General features: G+C 35.7%; 1 long non-coding RNA gene across 1 annotated transcript in view; it reads right to left on the reverse strand.

The window, feature by feature from the left end:
- Positions 1 to 20,644: 20,644 nt before the first annotated feature.
- LOC145270289 (uncharacterized) overlaps positions 20,645 to 21,081 on the reverse strand; it is a 53,031-nt gene continuing 52,594 nt past the window's right edge. The window contains exon 3 of the long non-coding RNA XR_013865321.1: positions 20,645 to 21,018. This is a non-coding gene — a long non-coding RNA (uncharacterized LOC145270289). The remainder of the gene's footprint in view (positions 21,019 to 21,081) is intronic.

Consider the following 21,081-nt stretch of genomic DNA (forward strand, 5'->3'; position numbering starts at 1 on the left):
TCTTTATTGGTTGTTGTTTCACGACGTTTCGGCCAACTATTCCTCTGGCCTTCGTCAGGTGGTAACCGCGACGGATAGCAACTTCAAATCTCCTAACTGCATTCTAAGCAATTACTGCCTTCCATAGTTGTTGTCGTCTCACCATGTTTTGGTTAAGTAAGCATCTGACCGGCTTTGGGTAGGATTGAAACCGCTATCTTCAGACAATTTTAACCTGGAACCGTAGAGATTCAACATTTCTATCCATTATGCCACGGGCCCCGAAGGACGATCAAGGTTGGATTTTTTTTTTTGTCTCATAAATCCACGTTTATTTATTATCTGATCTTCCATGGTCAAGTCCATACTGAATGGTATATATATATTATTTAATTGGGATTCATTACTGAGATGATTATTAATTTGTTTATTGCGGACTATTATCCTCATCTTTCTTAGATATTGTTTAAATGATTTTTTTAATCAATTTAAGATATAAATGTTTGTGTTAATATAAACTAAATAAACGCGATTCTGTTAGGCTATTTCTGTCTGTATTTTCTCCAAAGAAACTCTTGTGTTGGTGATCTAATTATTTTTTTAAGAATTGAAAAGGGTTAGTGTTAGGATTATATGTCGAAAATATGTGTCGTTTTAAAATTTGGTTTATGGCTAAGAGTTAAAAAGTTTGACTTCTTTTTTTTTTATGTTATAACTTAAGTTACACTTCCCATAAGTTTTTTCTGTCTCTTATAAAATTTATATTCCTATAAATTTGGGCTTTTTTTTTATATTGATATTCATGTTAAAAACCCGATTTTCTATTTATTTTAAAAGAAATTACAACTTTGTTATATATGGATTGTTGAATTGCATTCATCTGCAAAAGATCTAGCTAATTTGCATTTTTTTTTAAACATTCATTTTAATTAATTCCATATTAGGTTTTTTTTTCGGTTTTCTTATAGGATGATCATCTTTAGTTACATATTACGTGTAATTATAATCATGCAGATATTCTACATGATTTATACTTGTGTAATCTTTGCGTAAAAAGGTTATAGTAAACACAAACCTCTTCCTATATATATTTATGTATGCATACATATATTTGTTTAAACAATTTTGCCTAACAAACTTCTGTCAGTGTTTGGTCTACAGACATGAAACTTAATATATAGGCTAATCGGATCTATGTGAAACTTTATATTTGGGTTTTAGCCGGGGAAAATCAGTGTGAAAATTAGAAAAATAGAATTTGCCAGGTGAAAGTCGAATGACGGCATTACGAATATGCATGCATAACGTAATAGCTATTGGTTGAGGTTTTAGTTTTTAACCTTGCAGCAAACTTGTCTTCATAGCTAAAGTTAACGTTAAAGGAAAAAGTAAATCGTAAGCTAAACGTTTTGGTTTCGATTCTCAGTGGTGGTGCATGAGTCATATTTTTTTACTTTTTAAATCATTACTATATATTGGGTCCAATATAATCTATAACATAAATCCCAAACGTCTGTGTGCTTATTTCTTTGTTTATTTATTTGTATGTATGTCCACCTAAAACTTTTGACGGACTTGTCAGAACGTGACAAAACCGGTATAGTTTTAAACCTTGAACTTTAAAAACTTGGCCAAAAACATTAATTCCTTCACTCCCAACTGGGTAGTTTTCTACAAGGAGGGGGTCGCTTTTTTCACTAATATTTTCGAAAGTCATCCCCTTTTTCTGATTGACTTTGTTTAAATTCAATGTTCTCAACTTCCGTTTGGGCTATGGATGCAACAGCAAAGATGTCACGTTTTTTTTTTGTCACGTTCTTTTCCTCCTTCACAGTTTGGGTTCGAGACTGCCTGATTACTACGACTTTTTTTTTTTTTTGCTCAACCAGCAAGTGCTCATCCGAGCTCCAATCTACGGTCTCCCCTGGCTTGACTTTCACGAAAAACACTCGTCTAGCTAAAACCACTTTTCCCCCATTCTTTATCTGTGCCTAAACCTAAACGTAGATTCCATAAACAAAGCTTCTTTCTTAGAACTGTACACCTGTGGAACTCTAGGTGTGTCAGAAATTTCGTGAAAATAGTGAATAATTCCACCCCATCTTTCCAAGCTTATAACTCCTCGAAAAATGTAATTCAAGCCCTAATTTTTTTTTCAATTAAAGGAGCAAGGACCAAGGTTCCATTAAAAAAAAAACAACAAAAAAAAAACAACGTGTTTTTTTTTTAAACTTCGGACTTTACAGGTAAATTTCTAAAAAACAGTTCTTTTTTTTTTTTGTTTTAAATTTGAATATATTATTTATTGACCTTTTCTCTTCAATTTGTGATATATAAGACTTTGGTACATAAATTAATTATTTACTTTTTAATAGACATTTCAAAATGGGAGGCGTGAATTATTCGACCCCCTGTCTTTCCAAGCTTATAACTCCTCGAAAAATGTAATTCAAGCCCTAATTTTTTTCAATTAAAGGAGCAAGGACCAAAGTTCCATTAGAAAAAAAAAAGAAAAGAAAAAACAAATAACGTGGTTTAAAAAAAAAGTTTTAAACTTCAAAACTTTGCAGGTAAAATTCTAAAAAACACTACGTTTTTTTTGTTTTAAATTTGAATATATTATTTATTGACCTTTTCTCTTCAATTTGTGAGTAAATTAATTATTTACTTTTCGGTGAGTAAATTAATTATTTACTTTTTAATAGAAACTTGAAAATGGGGGGGGGGCGTGAATTAAAAAAGAAAACGTTTGTCTAAAATATTATATTCGGTTTATTGGAAAGAACATAAAATTTCACATTGACCCTGAAAATATCGTAAAAATAGAATCAATAGAAAAATTTTGATAGATTTTTAAATTTAAAAATTGAAAAATATTGAGTTCAGAAAATTCCTTACTGTTTAAAAAAAATATATATATATATTTCTATTACTTTTAAAACAACTTTAATAGTTTATTTTGGAAGTATAATCCATAAAGAAAATAAACAAACCACTTTTAACAGAGAAATTACGAGATTTTTATATTTTATTCGCAGTTTCGTGTTAGGGGTGTCAAAAATTCCTACAAAAATTCTGATACACCTAGTAGTGATCTAAATGTGTCAGAATTTTGGGGGGAATTTTTGACACTCCTAACAAAAGACTGCGAATAAAATATAAAAAACTCGCTATTTCTCTTTTAAAAGTGGGTTGTTTATTTTCTTTATGGAATATACTTCCAAAATAAACTATTAAAGTTGTTTAAAAAATAATAGAAATATTATTTTTTAGTGGAAGTGAAACGTCCGTACACAGGTTACCATTAAAACGAGAGTGTTATCGTTGTGGAAGCACTGGCCACCAAGCGGACAAGTGCCAGTTTAAAAACAAGGAATGTTTTAAATGCAGGCGAATAGGGCATACTCGTTGGAAGTGTAGGCAAGAAGAGAGCAGGCCTCCTAACTCCGCAAAACAAGGTAGGGAAAGCAGGATGGTGAACAATGTGGAGGAAAATTGTTGTGAAGAAATGGAAATAAAAATGGAAAGGCTAGACTTGCACACAGTTGCTAACCTTCGGACACCACCAGTATTAGTGGAACTGCTAATTAATCAAGAGAAAGTGGCCATGGAAGTAGACACTGGAGCTGCATGCACAGTAATGAGCCTAGAAAAATTCAATAAAATTGGCCAAGTTCGTGATCTAAAGGAAAGCCATGTCAAGTTGAGAACGTACACTGGTGAATTAGTGAAACCACATGGGACCACAGACGTGGAAGTAATCCAGGAAGGGTTAAAGCATCGACTACCTTTGCTGGTGGTGAAAGGTAATGTACCGACACTTCTTGGCCGCAACTGGTTGAATAAGGTAAAGCTGGATTGGAGAAGCATGTTTCCTTTATATCAGGAAGATTCCCCTTCGAGGTTGGAAAGGCTTTTAAAAGAATTTGATTCGCTGTTCAGTGAAGAAATGGGGTGTTTAAAGGATTTTAAGGTCAAAATACCCATTGATAAAACGGTGAGTCCCAAATTTTGTCGGGCAAGACCAGTACCTTATGCCATAAAAGCGGATGTGGAAAAGGAGCTAGATCGCCTGGAAAACCAGGGAATTTACAAAAGAGTGGAATACTCTAGGTGGGCTGCCCCCATTGTACCGGTTGCCAAAAATAATAATGAAGGCATCCGGATCTGTGGAGATTACAAACAAACAGTAAACCGGGCATCGCCATGTGACTATTACCCTCTTCCTCGGACAGAAGATATATTTGCTACTTTGAAAGGGGGTCAAAAATTTAGCAAGCTCGACTTGAGCCATGCCTATCAGCAGCTGGAATTGGATGCAGAAACCCAGGAACTGCTAACAGTAAACACGCACCAAGGATTATACCAGCCCACCAGACTACAATTTGGGGTACACAGTGCTCCAGGGATTTTTCAAAGGGAGATGGACAAAAGATTGAAGAACATTCCTTTTTGCAAGGTGCGTGTGGATGACATCCTGGTTTCAGGTAGTGATGACAGTAGTCATCTGAAGAATTTATACAGTGTATTTGCTGCTCTAGATAAGGCCGGATTAAAATTAAAGAGAAGTAAGTGCAAGTTTCTCCTTCCTGAAGTGACATATCTGGGTTTCAGAATTAGTAAGGAAGGCATAGCGCCTCTTCCAGACAAAGTAGCCGCCATGACAGAGGCACCTCGACCGCAAAACATCACAGAATTAAGAGCCTACCTAGGGGCACTTAACTATTATCATAGTCATTTGCCAAACTTATCAACTATACTTGAACCGCTTCACAACTTAATGAGGAAGGGTGCTCCCTGGGTATGGGGTGCTGAACAAACCAGGGCTTTTGAAGAAACAAAGAAAATGCTGTGTTCTGCACCTCTTTTAACTCATTTTGATCCATCTAGACCGATTCTGGTGCAAGTAGATGCTTCTCCCTATGAACTGGGAGCTGTAATGGCTCACAAAATGGAAGATGGAAGGGAGAAACCAGTATGCTACATATCACGAACGCTGTCTGAGGCAGAACGGAATTATGCGCACATTGAGAAGTAGGGGCTGGCCCTAGTCTTTGCGGTAAAAAAGTTGCACCAATATCTGTATGGGAATAATTTTACGTTGTTCACTGACCACAAACCGTTATTGGGGTTGTTTGCTGAAAACAAGCCGATCCCTTCTCTTGCTGCTGCCAGAGTTCAACGCTGGGCCATATTTCTGGCTGCCTATAATTACAGGTTGGAGTATCTTGCCGGGTCCCTTAATGGAAATGCAGATTGCCTCAGTCGTCTTCCAATCAGTGTGCAGGAGCAAGATGTCACACCTAATTCTAACAGGATACACATGATGAACTTGGTTGATGCTCCAGTGACTGTGGCGGCAGTAAGATTGGAGACAAGAAGAGACCCTACTTTGAGTCGGGTGTACAAATACATCCTGAATGGCTGGAGTAGGTGTATTCCAGACATGGCAATGAAGCCCTACTTCAACAAACGGACAGAGTTGACATGTGAAGATGGTACCGTATATGGGGGAGTAGAGTAGTAATTCCGGCTATACTCAGAACAAAAGTGTTGCAGCAATTACATCAGACACACATAGGGATCGTGCGAATGAAGGCCCTTGCTCGCAGCTATGTGTGGTGGCCAAATCTTGATGCAGATATTGAGAGAGCCGGTAAAGCTTGTGGAACCTGCATACATTATCAAAGCAATCCCGGCAAGGCTCCCATTCATTGCTGGGAATATCCAAGTTCACCATGGGAGAGAGTCCACTTAGATTATGCGGGTCCATTTTTGGGGCACATGTTTTTGATAGTAGTGGATGCTCATTCAAAGTGGACTGAAGTTTGCATTACAAAATCATCTTCTGCTATGATCACAATTGAAAAATTGAGAGGGATCTTCGCAACTCATGGACTACCGGTATTAATTGTGAGTGACAACGGTCCCTGTTTTACAAGTGAAGAATTCAAAGCATTCATGAATGCTAATGGAATTCGGCACATTTTCACAGCTCCTTACCATCCTTCCTCGAATGGACTAGCAGAATGCAGTGTACGCACCTTCAAGGAAGCGCTTAAAAGGATGAATACAGACGGCAAGGCAACACTTGAAACCAAGGTGAACCGATTTTTATTCACTTATAGGATAACTCCAAACTCATCAACTGGGGTTTCTCCTGCCGAGCTGATGTTCAAACGGCAGTTACGAACAGCGTTTCATTTGGCAAAGCCAGACACCTATGGATGTAAAAAATAAAATGGAAAGGGGGAGCAAGGTAATGGTGCCGCTCCGTGAATTTAAAGTAGCCGATCCTGTGCTTGTGCGTAACTATGGATCTACTCAGCGATGGATTGAAGGTACCATTACCAGACAGTTGGGAGCAGTGAATTTTGAAGTGGAAACCGGTAGAGGGCTAGTAAGGAGGCATGTGGACCAGCTTGTGAAACTCTCATCACCAGTAGCAGTGGAACTTAGGCCTGAGATACAAGCTGATAATGCTGCAAAGAATCTTGAGAGTTTCGGCACACCTGAAGTTTCCAGCACACCCGACAGTCCTGAGGAAAGTTTAATACCTGAGAGCAGGCATATGGAAGAGGTTGCAGAGACTCCAGCAGTGGTAGAAAAATCGGCATCACCACCCTCTCGCAAGTCAGGGCGTATTTGGAGACCACCAAAAAATTTGAAGACTATGTTCATGATCCAGAGTAAGATTGAAGGGATGTAATATATTGGACAGGATTATCTCCCTTGCACTTCAATGAACTACGGATTATCTCCCTTGCACTTCAATGAACTACCACTAGAGGGCGCGACAGTCTGGAAATCTGTTTTTTTTGTAAATAAAAGGACCGGGAGACGATCTTTCCCTACGAGATGTACCGTCTGCCGATCCATCTATAATGTTATTTTGTCTTGTGCATTTTTATTCATTATGCATTGTTAATGTTGATATACATTACAAACAGTCTTTACAAACTGCCTGCGCGCCTGCATGCAGCCATTTTGTTTACGTAATGAAATCAATTGAATTTTACGAGTTAATTTTTTTCAATTTTTAAACTTTAAAAATCTTTCAAAATTTTTCTATTTGTTCAATTTTTACGATATTTTCAGGTTCAATGTGAAATTTTATGCTCTTTCCAATAAACCGAATATAATATTTTAGACAAACGTTTTTTTTATTTTAAATTCACCCCCTCCTCATTTTGAAACGTCTATTAAAATAAAAATAATTAATTTTCTCACCTCAGATTTATATATCACAAATTGAAGATAAAAGATCAATAAATAAAATAAGCTAATTTAAAACAACAACAAAAAAGTACAGTTATGTGAAAATTTACCTGTAAAGTCCAAAGTTTAAAACCTTTTTTTAAAAACCACGTTTAATTTTTTTTTATTTTTTTTTTTTAAGTGAAACCTTATAATCTTGTTATATTGTTATTATTGTAAATTGGAAAACTCGCAAACTGTCCTTCCCGTCAACGCCCTTTAATCTATAAGTGGCGACCCTTACGTGAGTTCAGAACCTGACGGACACTCTAATGAAATACGATTGTACATTTCCAACCTGCAATTTCTCTTCAAATCCACACGTGAATCCAGAAACTGATTACTTGCGCATGACAAGAATCGCTCGTTTTCAGTAAACCTTATTGAATAAATGGTATTTTTTTAGATTAGCTCCACCGCCACAATTTTCTTTTCGATGACAAATTTAATAGGTTTTCGACGATGCTGACTACGAAAATTGCATTGGAATTTTGCAGAAATAATTAGTTATCGAGATATAAAAAGTTGTATTATGCATTTTATTTTTGGCAGCCATCTTTTTTATGCGCGTGCAATGTCAGTCATAGATGAGTAGATTTGTTTATGGCGCGCGCACGCGCGTAAAAAGATGGCCGCCAAAGAATACAATACATAATACAACTTTTTATATCTCGATAACTACTTATTTCTGCAAACTTTCAATGCGATTTTCGTATTCAGCATAGTCGAAAACCTCTACAAGTCATCATTTAAAAGAAAATTGTTGAGGTGGACCTAATCTGAAAATTTACCGAATAAATAATAACGCTGAATTTCAATGAATCATAACGCCTGCAGGAATTATTGAATGATAGCAGCAGAGCTGAATACTTGCGCACCAAAAATGGAAGACGACACAGTTATCGGATTCGACTATGCTTGCATTCGTAAAAGGTCCATCTTTTGGGGCAGACACTATGCTTTTGCGTCTCAACTCAAAAATGAAAAGAAACAAAGAACGAAACTAATCTTTTTTATTTTATTTTACACAGTGATCACCACTTATCAAGGCCCGGAAGCCACTCAGGGATAAGGGTTGTTGCAAGTACATTACGTTAGTGTGGAGATTTGATGAAGTGTTTACTTAAGGGGGCGGTTCATTAGGAATTTGTTAACATTGGACTTGAAGACATCCAAGTTGTAGTCCGGAGGGAAGCAGGCAGACGGAACAGAGTTCCACAGGCGTGCAGTTCTAAGAAAGAAGCTTTGTTCATGGAATCCGCGTTTTGATTTAGGCAGAGATATAGAGTGGGGGAAATTTTTCACAGTGGATTCAGCTAGACGGGTGTTTTTCGTGAAAGATTGGCAAAGGGGGACCAGAGATTGGAGTTCAGACGAGTACCTGCCATGGAAATAACAATAAAACAAGGATAGGCTCGCAACGTCTCTTCTGTGGGGGAGAGGTTGCAGGGAAGAGAAAAGGGCATCCTCCACTAAGCCACGAAGTCTGTTTTGTACTCTGTCAAGGCAGGATAGGCTGTTTTTAGCAGCTCCTGCCCAGATATGGCAACAGTATTCCATCCTTGGAACTAATCTGACATGTCCTAAGGTGGCCTATTAATTCAGACAATCAAAGATAAAGTATTACATGAAAGGAATACATAAATATACACTGTGGTTTGAATACTGAACGATAAGTTTATTTACGTATTTACATAGAGACAAATAAGGCGTGTTAATGTCCAGGAAGGAAGTCTCTGTTTCTTTACGGTGACTCGGTTCCTTATGTAGAATGTTCTGGGTTGGTTACCTTTCTCCGCATAACATAATCTTTCTTTTCCAATCATTTAATATGACGTCAGTAAGAGCCAGGTACATCCGAGGATGGAGTATTGTTACCAAATCTGGACAGGAGTTGCTAGAACGACTTTATCCTGCCTTGACAGAGTTCAAAATAGACTTCATAGCCTAGTAAGGGATGCCCTTTTCTCTTCCCTGCAACCTCTTCCTCACAGAAGAGACGTTGCAAGCCTGTCTCTACTTTATCGTTATTTTCATGGCAAGTGCTCGTCTAGCTGACACCACTATCAATAATTTCCCCCACTTTTTATCTGTGCCTAAACCTAAATGTAAATTCCATGAACAAAGTTTCTTTCTTAGAACTGCACTCATGTGAAACTCTCTTCCGATTACCCACTTGCCAACTGACTACAATATGGTCGTCTTCAAGTTTAACATAAACAAGTTCTCGATGAGCCATCCCCTGTGAGAAATTCCATTACAACCGCCATCTTCCTTGTTTAAGCCGCCTACACAGTTCTAGTAGCCGGTCCATGATTGGTTAATTTTGAATGAGTCAAGTGAATTGCTTAGCGCCCTTTTTTGTATCATGCTTTTATTTTTCAGTCCACGTACGGAACTCGGCAAGGGAAGGACTCCTTTTCAGCAGCTCCCACATGAGAATGGAGCTACGTCAATAACTTCATGTTATATCATCAAACTGTTGGTGAACAAAGGATCACATCTCTACAAGCAGAGACACTTTATTTTTGCTGAAATTATCCTGATTACAGGATGACATTCATGAACATTTCTTCATGTTTATATTTACCAAATATTGGATCTTATCTCAATTCAATTAGAGTCTCAAGTGGCTCGCATTATGGCTAATTATAGGTGCCAACATTCCCGCTGAGAACAATGTGAATATACATGAATCCTTTTGAGGAAAAGAGAACTTTCTCCTCCTCACTTCTTTAGTTTGTGTGAATTAGGCATCGTTTAGAATTGAAGGCGTTTGGCCCATAACATGAGAGCGTAGTCGGCTTCAGTTCACTGGTGCTTTATTTCTTTTTCTTCTTCATCTCTTTAGGTCGGGTGGGAGAATGTCTCGTTTTTATAGTGGTCTCTTGGCTCCCAGCGACTGTGATATTTGAGGTGTTTATTTTAGGCGTGGAGCTCTGCCATTGGTTGATAATTATTTTGTGGTTATCTTATTTTTTTCTTCCCAAGCGGAATTGATGCGTGGAGCCATGTGCAAAAGACGATTTTTCATTTTGTCTCTCATGGTGGATGCGTTAACATCCGGTTCACTGCTAATTCTCATCATGTTCCCACAGTTATTCGTATTATTTGGATTCATCAAACTATTGTTCTCATCAACGTTTTGGTTAATGTAGCCTCCGACCTTCTTTAGGTGTGTCTTGTCAGACTCGTGTTTCTGTCGAACTCAGAAATATGGATGTAATTTTGAGCAGTTACATTGACCGAAATTGGATGAAAATCACACTCAAGATGAGAATAGTAGTCCGATGAAATAGGGGTGATTAACGATTTTTTCAATTTTGACCCTTTTTGACCTCTTAAAAACCTTTTTAGCTGGCTATAAAAACCCATAAAAGAACAGTTCGTAAAAAATACAATCATTTGAGGCCCCTAACACTGTACTAGTTTCGGAAGAGATAGATTTTGAAAATATGAAGACAGACAGGCATATAGCCTTTTATATATTAGATTTCACCCTTCGTCTATACCAATCCTATTTGTTTAGAAGCTCAATGTTTGTGAAATATAACAATAGAGCATAGATAAAGATTTGGTTGGTTGTTTTTTGTTTTACGGCATATACTCTCAGACGAACTGAATGACATCTCCGGTAACACTGTTCACCTTAGCGACCACGTTTGACATACGTCAACCTTAAGCTTTTGAACTCTTTTTGCACAACTCACACAGCAACTCCCAATTTCCAACATGCCAGTGTAACCCAAGATATATCATTAGTAGCCAATCTCCTGTCAATCTGATTGCAGCAGGGGATCACAACACTCTTCAGCACATCCAAGTACACTTTTGTGTTGACTGTCAAGTCGATTTTGAAGATGTTAGTATGATGTGGCTCTCACTTAAAATCACACCAAAGACCACAACTGTGCAGGAAACTTTGTTTTCATCACCCTGGGCACGTCCCTCTTATTCATAGCAATCCAGCAATGCATTTTGAGGGTGCTGGCAATGGCCCTGCTTTGAGAGCATGAGTTGTACAACTGTGCATCTCAGATCTCGCTCGTTGAACTTTTAGACATGATAGAGGGCTCGTATCGCTCTTGAGATTTGTATACAACTAGCGCACTAGTAGATGATCTGCAACAACAAAAGAAAACTGATTTTCTTTAAATGGAAATGGAATCCTGTTGTCTTTTCTAGAGCGACAAATTCATTGTTCCACTCAAGATATTCCAATACATAAAGTTCTCAGTTGAGAAAATAACCTTTCTCTCCTACATTGATCAGTTGCAGCAAAGAAGGTGGGTTCCCTCTATCAAGCTAGAAGACGACTCACGCCTGAGAGTATCCTGTACCTCTACAAGGCCACTATTCACCCATGCGTGGAGGATTGTTGCCACATCTGAGCTCGTGCATCTAACACTAGTCTCTCCCTCTTGAATAAGCTCCAAAAAAGAGTTTTCAATCTAATAGGTCCCATGTTGTCAATAAGGCTCCAACCTCTGTCGCATCACCGCAATGTTGCATCCCTGTGCCTGTTTTTCAAGTATTTTAATGGAATGTGTTCTGATGAACTCGTTGCACTTGTGCCCCCTTGACGTATGTATCCCCAACAAACCCGCTTAGCGATAAGATCTCACCCCTTCACTGTTGAGGTTCCTAAATGCCAGAAAGCTTTCTATTCTAATAATTTCTTCTCTTGAACCCCTAGACTTTGGAATTCCCTTCCTGCTAGCTGCTTCCCTGACTGTACTGATATGCAGAAGTTTAAATGTAATGTAAACCAACATCTTCTTAATCATCCTCATATAGCTATGGTGAGAATAGCAAATTAAATTTTACAATTTATATATATTAGATAAAATAGTTTTTTTTTTAAACTGAGAAGCGCCACCTGGTGACAGTTTAGTTAAATGCACTAAAAAATTGCTGATTTTTTGTTTCAAATTAGCGTTTTTTTTTTTAATTTTTAGACGGCAAAAGTTACATTTTTCTTTATTTTGGGAGAGATTTTCCTTTCCTTGAGTTTAACTAAAAGTTTAACTAAAAATGTACGACTAAAATTTATGTACAACTAATTGCCGCTGCTGCTGATTAAAGCAACCTTGACACAGGCGATCGACTGGGTCTGTCAGCATAAAATATTGTAAAACACTCTCGTAATGAACAATAAAACGAATTTTCGAGAGGTTATTATTTGGCAAATATCTTTTTAAGGGCTATTTTGACTAATAGCAGGCTACAAAAAATAATGGCCGAAATCACCTGGTAAATTAAAATTGCAAAATATGAAATGGCAGGCACATGAAACGAAACACGCGAAAGAGAATTGTTCATTTAACTGGAATGTAAATAAAAATAATAAAATAGAATCGACTGTTATCTTTAGCATTCAAAAGGATTTATTGCGTGAATCTTTTTTTTTTCCATCTTCTCTTTTCTATTTATTACATACGAAGAAGTTGTCAAAAAACAACTATATAACAAATAAATGTTACCAAAGGCAAGATAAGTTACTTTTCTACCTAACTGGATAAGTTTTTAATGTTTTAGTGTTGCTTTTAGTTGCTAATAATTCAATTTTATTTCACAACAACGAATTGTTTGGATTAAATCAAGGGAAGTAATTCTGTAACTCTTCTTGTTGACGCTGTTTTCAACGAATTTTTTAGGATTGGACACAAAAATAAGAATTACTTCAGTCTAGAAAGATTTCTTGGCGTTTCTTAATGTTTTCAGTAATGGATAAGTTCCAAATAAAAATAACAACAAAACTATTTGATACACAGGGAGTTTGTTTTACTATACACATAGATTCGAAAAAGTTGTCAAAAAACAAATATATAACAAATAAATGTTATCAATGGCAAGATAAGTTACTCTTCTACATATCTGATTAAGTTTTTAGTGTTTTTGTTTCAAAACGTTTTTAAAATGGCCACTTACGGAACATTTATGCAAAAAAAAAATGTTTTTAACTTAGCCGCAATCTATTATTTGTTTTACTCAGCTGCAAATGCAAAAATAAGTAAAAACAAATTGTTATATATTTGTTTTTTTTACCACTATGTATGTAATAGTTGGTTGGTTGGTTGTTTTTGTTTTACGGCATATCAACCCTTTTCGGGTTATTTAATGCTGAATCCAAAGATTTTGAAGAAAAATTTTTTTACTAGAATATATTTGTTGTTTTCACGTCGGTTTCTATTCAACCCATAGTTGGGACCCTAACAGGTACTACCACTCCGGGTCAGAGTGGACCTGGGAGCAATGGTAATTAAAGGGTAGCTCCACAATCCCCAAAGCCCACAAGCTAGGGCCTCACCACTGGATATAGTTTAAGGTCATATCCAGGACCCCCATTGAGGGACTTTTACCCTCTGCAGGGGGGACAGTCGACGTATTCTAATGCCCCACCGACAGGACCAGTATGTAATAGTAGGAAGAGAGAAGTTAACTTGCTGGCCATTGAAGAGTACATGCCTCAGCTGAATAACCTCCATAAAAGAGCTGAGTTGATAGGAGCCTTACAGTTTTTGTCAGACAGCTCACACTCTCTATTTCTGTGTAGCAGAACCTTTCACTTGGAGGTTGTTCTATTGGCTCTTGTTTCTTGATATCAATGTAACATTATAATCTTTTTTTTTTCCATATCGTTTTGTTTTAGCTGGGGATGTCAGATATTTAGCCAGTAACTTATAAATATTAACTGAGAGATCCTTCCAAAATTCTAGCCGTCTCTTCAAGTGCAAGTGTTTGCATTTCGCTTGCACTTGGTTAAAAAGGTAGTGTGTCTTTGCATATGTCTGATTAAATTTGCTTTATGAGAACTGGAATATTGACATATTTTACAACAAAATGGTTTTTCTCCAGTGTGTATCTTCATATGTGATGCTAAATTATAAGTTTGAGAACAAGAATATTCACATAATTCACAGGAATATGGCTTATTTCCAGTGTGTGTTAGCATATGTCTGTCTAAACTACCTTTGTGTGAAAAAGAACTGCTACACATTTCACAAGAATATGGCATTTCACCAGTATGTGTTCGATAATGCCTGTCTAAACTTGATTTCTGAGAACAAGAATAGCCACATAATTCACAAGAATATGGTTTTTCACCAGTGTGTATTCTCATATGTTTAAGTACATTTGATTTGTGAGAACAAGAATATCCACAAAATTCACAGGAATATGGTTTTTCGCCAGTGTGAGTTCTCATATGTTGCACTAAACCTGATTTTTGAGAACAAGAAATCCCACATATTCTACAGGAATGTAGTTTTTCTCCAGTGTGAGTTCTCATATGTTGCTCTAAACCTGATTTCTGAGAACAAGAAAATTCACATATTCTACATGAATGTAGTTTTTCTCCAGTGTGTGTTCTCATATGTTGAATAATTCCTGATTTTCGAGAACAAGAAAATCCACATACTTCGCACGAATAAGGCTTTTCACCAGTGTGAATTCTCATATGTTCGACTAACCCTGATTTTTGAGTGAAAGACTGTCCACACAGTTTACAAGAATATGGTTTTTCTCCAGTATGTGTTCGTATATGCCTGACTAAACTTGATTTATTAGAACAAGAATATTCACAGATTTCACAAGAATATGGCTTTTCTCCAGTGTGAGTTCTCATATGTTTCACTAAACTACTAGATTGAGAGCAAGAGTGTGCACATATTTTACAAGAATATGGCTTTTCACCAGTATGTGTTAGCATATGTCTGTCTAAATTCCGTTTTTGTGTAAAAGCATAGCTGCACAACTCACAAGAAAATGGCTTTTCTCCTTTGTGTGTTTGCAAATGTTGGAGTAAAGTTGATTTTTTTGAACAAGAATATCCACATGTTTTGCAAGAATACGTCATTTCTTCAGTATTAAATAACAGAATCCAGAAAAATCTCCACGTTAATAATAATATATTGGAAAATCTTTCAATTTCTAGAAATATCTTTAAATACCCACAGAAATGTAATGCTCTGTTATGCAAAAATGATATTAAAATAACATACCGAAATGAACAAAGCTTCTTTCTTAGAACTGCACACCTGTGGAACTCTGTTCCGCTTGCCTGTTTCCCTCCTGACTTCAACCTGGATGTCTTCAAGTCCAACACAAACAAATTCCTGATGAACCGCCCCCCTAAGTAATGACACCTTACCAATTCTCCAATACTATTGCTACACTATCCCTTTGATTACTGTACACACAATAATCCTTATCCCTGAGTGGCCATTGGGCCTTGATAAGTGGTGAACCCATGTAAAAAAAAAATAGCCTAAATCCTCAATCAAGAAAAATAAGGCTATTTCTGTACATCTTTTTTCCAAAGTAAGCTTTGCAAGAGTGATCAAATCATTGTTTTCAGAATTGAGAGAGTTAAGATTATTTTCTGTGATATATCTATTTATAGACTCTGCTCTTTCCAGATATATCACATGATTTTGTTTAGGGGTAGGGTTAGAGGTTAGGGTTAGGGGTAGGGTTAGAGGTAAGGGTTAGGGGTAGGGTTAGAGGTTAGGGTTAGGGGTAGGGTTAGGGGTAGGGTTAGAGGTATTGTCTTTGTGTCGTTTTATTTGGTTTCTTTTTATTCTGTTCTTTTAATGGCGTTCTTTCTTTCTGACTTGAAACTGACACGTCTTTCTAAGTCTTTCCAGTGTTAGCTCCAAAACTTTACACTCTTGTCAAAACTAACAATTCCAAATCCGACACTTTGCTGTCAAAACTCATAACTACAAAACTTTACACTCTTGTCAAAACTAACAATTCCAAATCCGAAACTTTGCTGTCAAAACTCATAACTAAAAAACTTTACACTCTTGTCAAAACTAACAATTCCAAATCCGAAACTTTGCTGTCAAAACTCATAACTACAAAACTTTACACTCCTGTCAAAACTAACAATTCCAAATCCGACACTTTGCTGTCAAAACTCATAACTACAAAACTTTACACTCTTGTCAAAACTAACAATTCCAAATCCGACACTTTGCTGTTAAAACTCATAACTACAAAACTTGACACACTGCTGTAAAAACTTTGGTTTATTTTTATTTCAGAACTTGAAACTGGGGAGTCACACTTTTCGTAAGACGTTGTTTCTCTTTCTTATAATTGAAAAAAAAAACTATTTTTCTTTGATTAAATTCAGATATGAATAATTTGTTAGTATAAACGTGATTCTGTTAGACTATTTTTGTCTGCCTTTTCTTCCATTCTCCCAAATAAACATTTGCATTGGTGATCTATTTTCTTCAGAGTTGGAGGTTGTAGTTAAGCTTATTGTTTTTCATCAGTTTTTGTTGTTTTGGTTTCTTTTTTATTGTTCTTTAAACTAATTAATCATACATTTTATAAGTTTTTCTTTCTTTTCTACAATTGAAAAAACCCAATGATTATTATTTGATCAATTTCAGATGTGATTTGTGTTAATATAAATTACATAAACGTGATTCTGTTAGGCTATTTCTGTCTGTCTTTTCTCTGATGAAACCCTTGTGAGGGTGATGTAATTATTTTTTTCAGAATTGAGTGTTTGTATTATTGTCTTTAATGTGTCTATATATGTCATTTAAAATATGGTTTATGACTAAAAGAAGAGTTAAAAACTTTGGTTCATTTTTATTCTATATCTTGAAATTGAGTGACAATCTTTCTAAGTAACAATTTCCGGGGTTAACTAGGACACACTGTTGTCAAGAGACACAATCTTTCTAAGTAACAATTTCCGGGGTTAACTAGGACACACTGTTGCCAAGAGTCACAATCTTTCTAAGTAACAATTTCCGGGGTTTACTAGGACACACTGTTGTCAAGAGTCAAAATCTTTCTAAGTAACAATTTCCGGGGTTAACTAGGACACACTGTTGTCAAGAGACACAATCTTTCTAAGTGACAATTTCCGGGGTTAACTAGGACACACTGTTGTCAAGAGACACAATCTTTCTAAGTAACAATTTCCGGGGTTAACTAGGACACACTGTTGTCAAGAGTCACAATCTTTCTAAGTAACAATTTCCGGGGTTTACTAGGACACACTGTTGTCAAGAGTCACAATCTTTCTAAGTAACAATTTCCGGGGTTAACTAGGACACACTGTTGTCAAGAGAAACAATCTTTCTAAGTGACAATTTCCGGGGTTAACTAGGACACACTGTTGTCAAGAGTCACAATCTTTCTAAGTAACAATTTCCGGGGTTAACTAGGCCACACTGTTGTCAAGAGACACAATCTTTCTAAGTAACAATTTCCGGGGTTAACTAGGACACACTGTTGTCAAGAGTCACAATCTTTCTAAGTAACAATTTCCGGGGTTAACTAGGACACACTGTTGTCAAGAGACACAATCTTTCGAAGTAATAATTTCCGGGGTTAACTAGGATACACTGTTGTCAAGAGACACAATCTATCTAAGTAACAATTTCCGGGGTTAACTAGGACACACTGTTGTCAAGAGACACAATCTTTCTAAGTAACAATTTCCAGGGTAAACTAGGACACACTGTTGTCAAGAGACACAATCTTTCTAAGTAACAATTTCCGGGGTTAACTAGGACACACTGTTGTCAAGAGTCACAATCTTTCTAAGTAACAATTTCCGGGGTTAACTAGGACACACTGTTGTCAAGAGACACAATCTTTCTAAGTAACAATTTCCAGGGTTAACTAGGACACACTGTTGTCAAGAGTCACAATTTCAAATCCGACACTTTGCTATTAAAACTCGTAACTCCAAAACTTGACACACTGCTGTCAAAATTTTCTACTCCAACATCCAAATTCAAACTGCTCAGATCGCAATATTCTGGTTTTTTATTTCAATTTGAATGAAATGTTACCCATTCAATATCTCAAAAATGGGTGCATAAAATAAAAAGTACTAAAATTCTCTTAAATATATAAAAATGTAAAAGCTTTGTGTTTAAAAATTAGACTCTGTTCCTTCAACGTAATTTTGTAAATAGATTTTAATTGAATATGAAAGATTCAGTAAAAGATCATCGCATTCAAGTTGTCTTTTCTCACAATAGTTTTTTTAGTGTTTCGTTTCTCTAAGTAAGGAAATGATGACCTTTCAAATGTTTCGTTTCTCTAAGTAAGGAAATGATGACCTTTCAAATGTTTCGTTTCACTAAGTAAGGAAATGATGACCTTTCAAATGTTTCGTTTCTCTAAGTAAGGAAATGATGACCTTTCAAATGTTTCGTTTCTCTAAGTAAGGAAATGATGACCTTTCAAATGTTTCGTTTCTCTAAGTAAGGAAATGATGACCTTTCAAATGTTTCGTTTCTCTAAGTAAGGAAATGATGACCTTTCAAATGTTTCGTTTCTCTAAGTAAGGAAATGATGACCTTTCAAATGTTTCGTTTCTCTAAGTAAGGAAATGATGACCTTTCAAATGTTTCGTTTCTTTAAGTAAAGAAATGATGACCTTTCAAATGTTTTGTTTCTCTAAGTAAAGAAATGATGACCTTTCAAATGTTTCGTTTCTCTAAGTAAGGAAATGATGACCTTTCAAATGTTTCGTTTCTCTAAGTAAAGAAATGATGACCTTTCAAATGTTTTGTTTCTCTAAGTAAGGAAATGATGACCTTTCAAATGTTTCGTTTCACTAAGTAAGGAAATGATGATGTTTCAAATGTTTCGTTTCACTAAGGAAATGATGACGTTTCAAATGTTTCGTTTCTCTAAGTAAGGAAATGATGACCTTTCAAATGTTTCGTTTCTTTAAGTAAGGAAATTATGACCTTTCAAATGTTTCGTTTCTTTAAGTAAGGAAATGATGACCTTTCAAATGTTTCGTTTCACTAAGTAAGGAAATGATGACCTTTCAAATGTTTCGTTTCTCTAAGTAAGGAAATGATGACCTTTCAAATGTTTCGTTTCTCTAAGTAAGGAAATGATGACCTTTCAAATATTTCGTTTCTCTAAGTAAGGAAATGATGACCTTTCAAATGTTTCGTTTCTCTAAGTAAGGAAATGATGACCTTTCAAATGTTTCGTTTCTTTAAGTAAGGAAATGATGACCTTTCAAATGTTTCGTTTCTCTAAGTAAGGAAATGATGACGTTTCAAATGTTTCGTTTCTTTAAGTAAGGAAATGATGACCTTTCAAATGTTTCGTTTCTCTAAGTAAGGAAATGATGACCTTTCAAATGTTTTGTTTCTCTAAGTAAGGAAATGATGACCTTTCAAATGTTTCGTTTCTCTAAGTAAGGAAATGATGACCTTTCAAATGTTTCGTTTCTCTAAGTAAGGAAATGATGACCTTTCAAATGTTTTGTTTCTCTAAGTAAGGAAATGATGACCTTTCAAATGTTTCGTTTCTCTAAGTAAGGAAATGATGACCTTTCAAATGTTTCGTTTCTTTAAGTAAGGAAATGATGACCTTTCAAATGTTTCGTTTCTCTAAGTAAGGAAATGATGACGTTTCAAATGTTTCGTTTCTTTAAGTAAGGAAATGATGACCTTTCAAATGTTTCGTTTCTCTAAGTAAGGAAATGATGACCTTTCAAATGTTTTGTTTCTCTAAGTAAGGAAATGATGACCTTTCAAATGTTTCGTTTCTCTAAGTAAGGAAATGATGACCTTTCAAATGTTTCGTTTCTCTAAGTAAGGAAATGATGACCTTTCAAATGTTTTGTTTCTCTAAGTAAGGAAATGATGACCTTTCAAATGTTTCGTTTCTCTAAGTAAGGAAATGATGACCTTTCAAATGTTTCGTTTCACTAAGTAAGGAAATGATGACCTTTCAAATGTTTCGTTTCTCTAAGTAAGGAAATGATGACCTTTCAAATGTTTCGTTTCTTTAAGTAAGGAAATGATGACCTTTCAAATGTTTCGTTTCTCTAAGTAAGGAAATGATGACCTTTCAAATGTTTCGTTTCTCTAAGTAAGGAAATGATGACCTTTCAAATGTTTCGTTTCTCTAAGTAAGGAAATGATGACCTTTCAAATGTTTCGTTTCTTTAAGTAAGGAAATGATGACCTTTCAAATGTTTCGTTTCTCTAAGTATGGAAATGATGACCTTTCAAATGTTTCGTTTCTCTAAGTAAGGAAATGATAACCTTTCAAATGTTTCGTTTCTCTAAGTAAGGAAATGATGACCTTTCAAATGTTTCGTTTCTCTAAGTATGGAAATGATGACGTTTCAAATTTTTCGTTTCTCTAAGTAAGGAAATGATGACCTTTCAAATGTTTCGTTTCTCTAAGTAAAGAAATGATGACCTTTCAAATGTTTCGTTTCTCTAAGGAAATGATGACATTTCAAATGTTTCGTTTCTCTAAGGAAATGATGACATTTCAAATGTTTTGTTTCTCTAAGTAAGGAAATGATGACCTTTCAAATGTTTCGTTTCTCTAAGGAAATGATGACCTTTCAAATGTTTCGTTTCTCTAAGTAAGGAAATGATGACGTTTCAAATGTTTCGTTTCTTTAAGTAAGGAAATGATGACCTTTCAAATGTTTCGTTTCTCTAAGTAAGGAAATGATGACATTTCAAATGTTTCGTTTCTCTAAGTAAGGAAATGATGACATTTCAAATGTTTTGTTTCTCTAAGTAAGGAAATGATGACCTTTCAAATGTTTCGTTTCTCTAAGGAAATGATGACGTTTCAAATGTTTCGTTTCACTAAGTAAGGAAATGATGACCTTTCAAATGTTTCGTTTCTCTAAGTAAAGAAATGATGACCTTTCAAATGTTTCGTTTCTCTAAGGAAATGATGACATTTCAAATGTTTTGTTTCTCTAAGTAAGGAAATGATGACCTTTCAAATTCAACAATGGAACATCTGCAAATAAAAAATAAATTAAAATTATATTATTTGCAAATTATTGTCGAAACTCACAACATT

This window comes from Euprymna scolopes, chromosome 46 (genome assembly GCF_053919585.1).
Source record: "Euprymna scolopes isolate OS-2025 chromosome 46, ASM5391958v1, whole genome shotgun sequence".
Classification (NCBI taxonomy): domain Eukaryota; kingdom Metazoa; phylum Mollusca; class Cephalopoda; order Sepiida; family Sepiolidae; genus Euprymna; species Euprymna scolopes.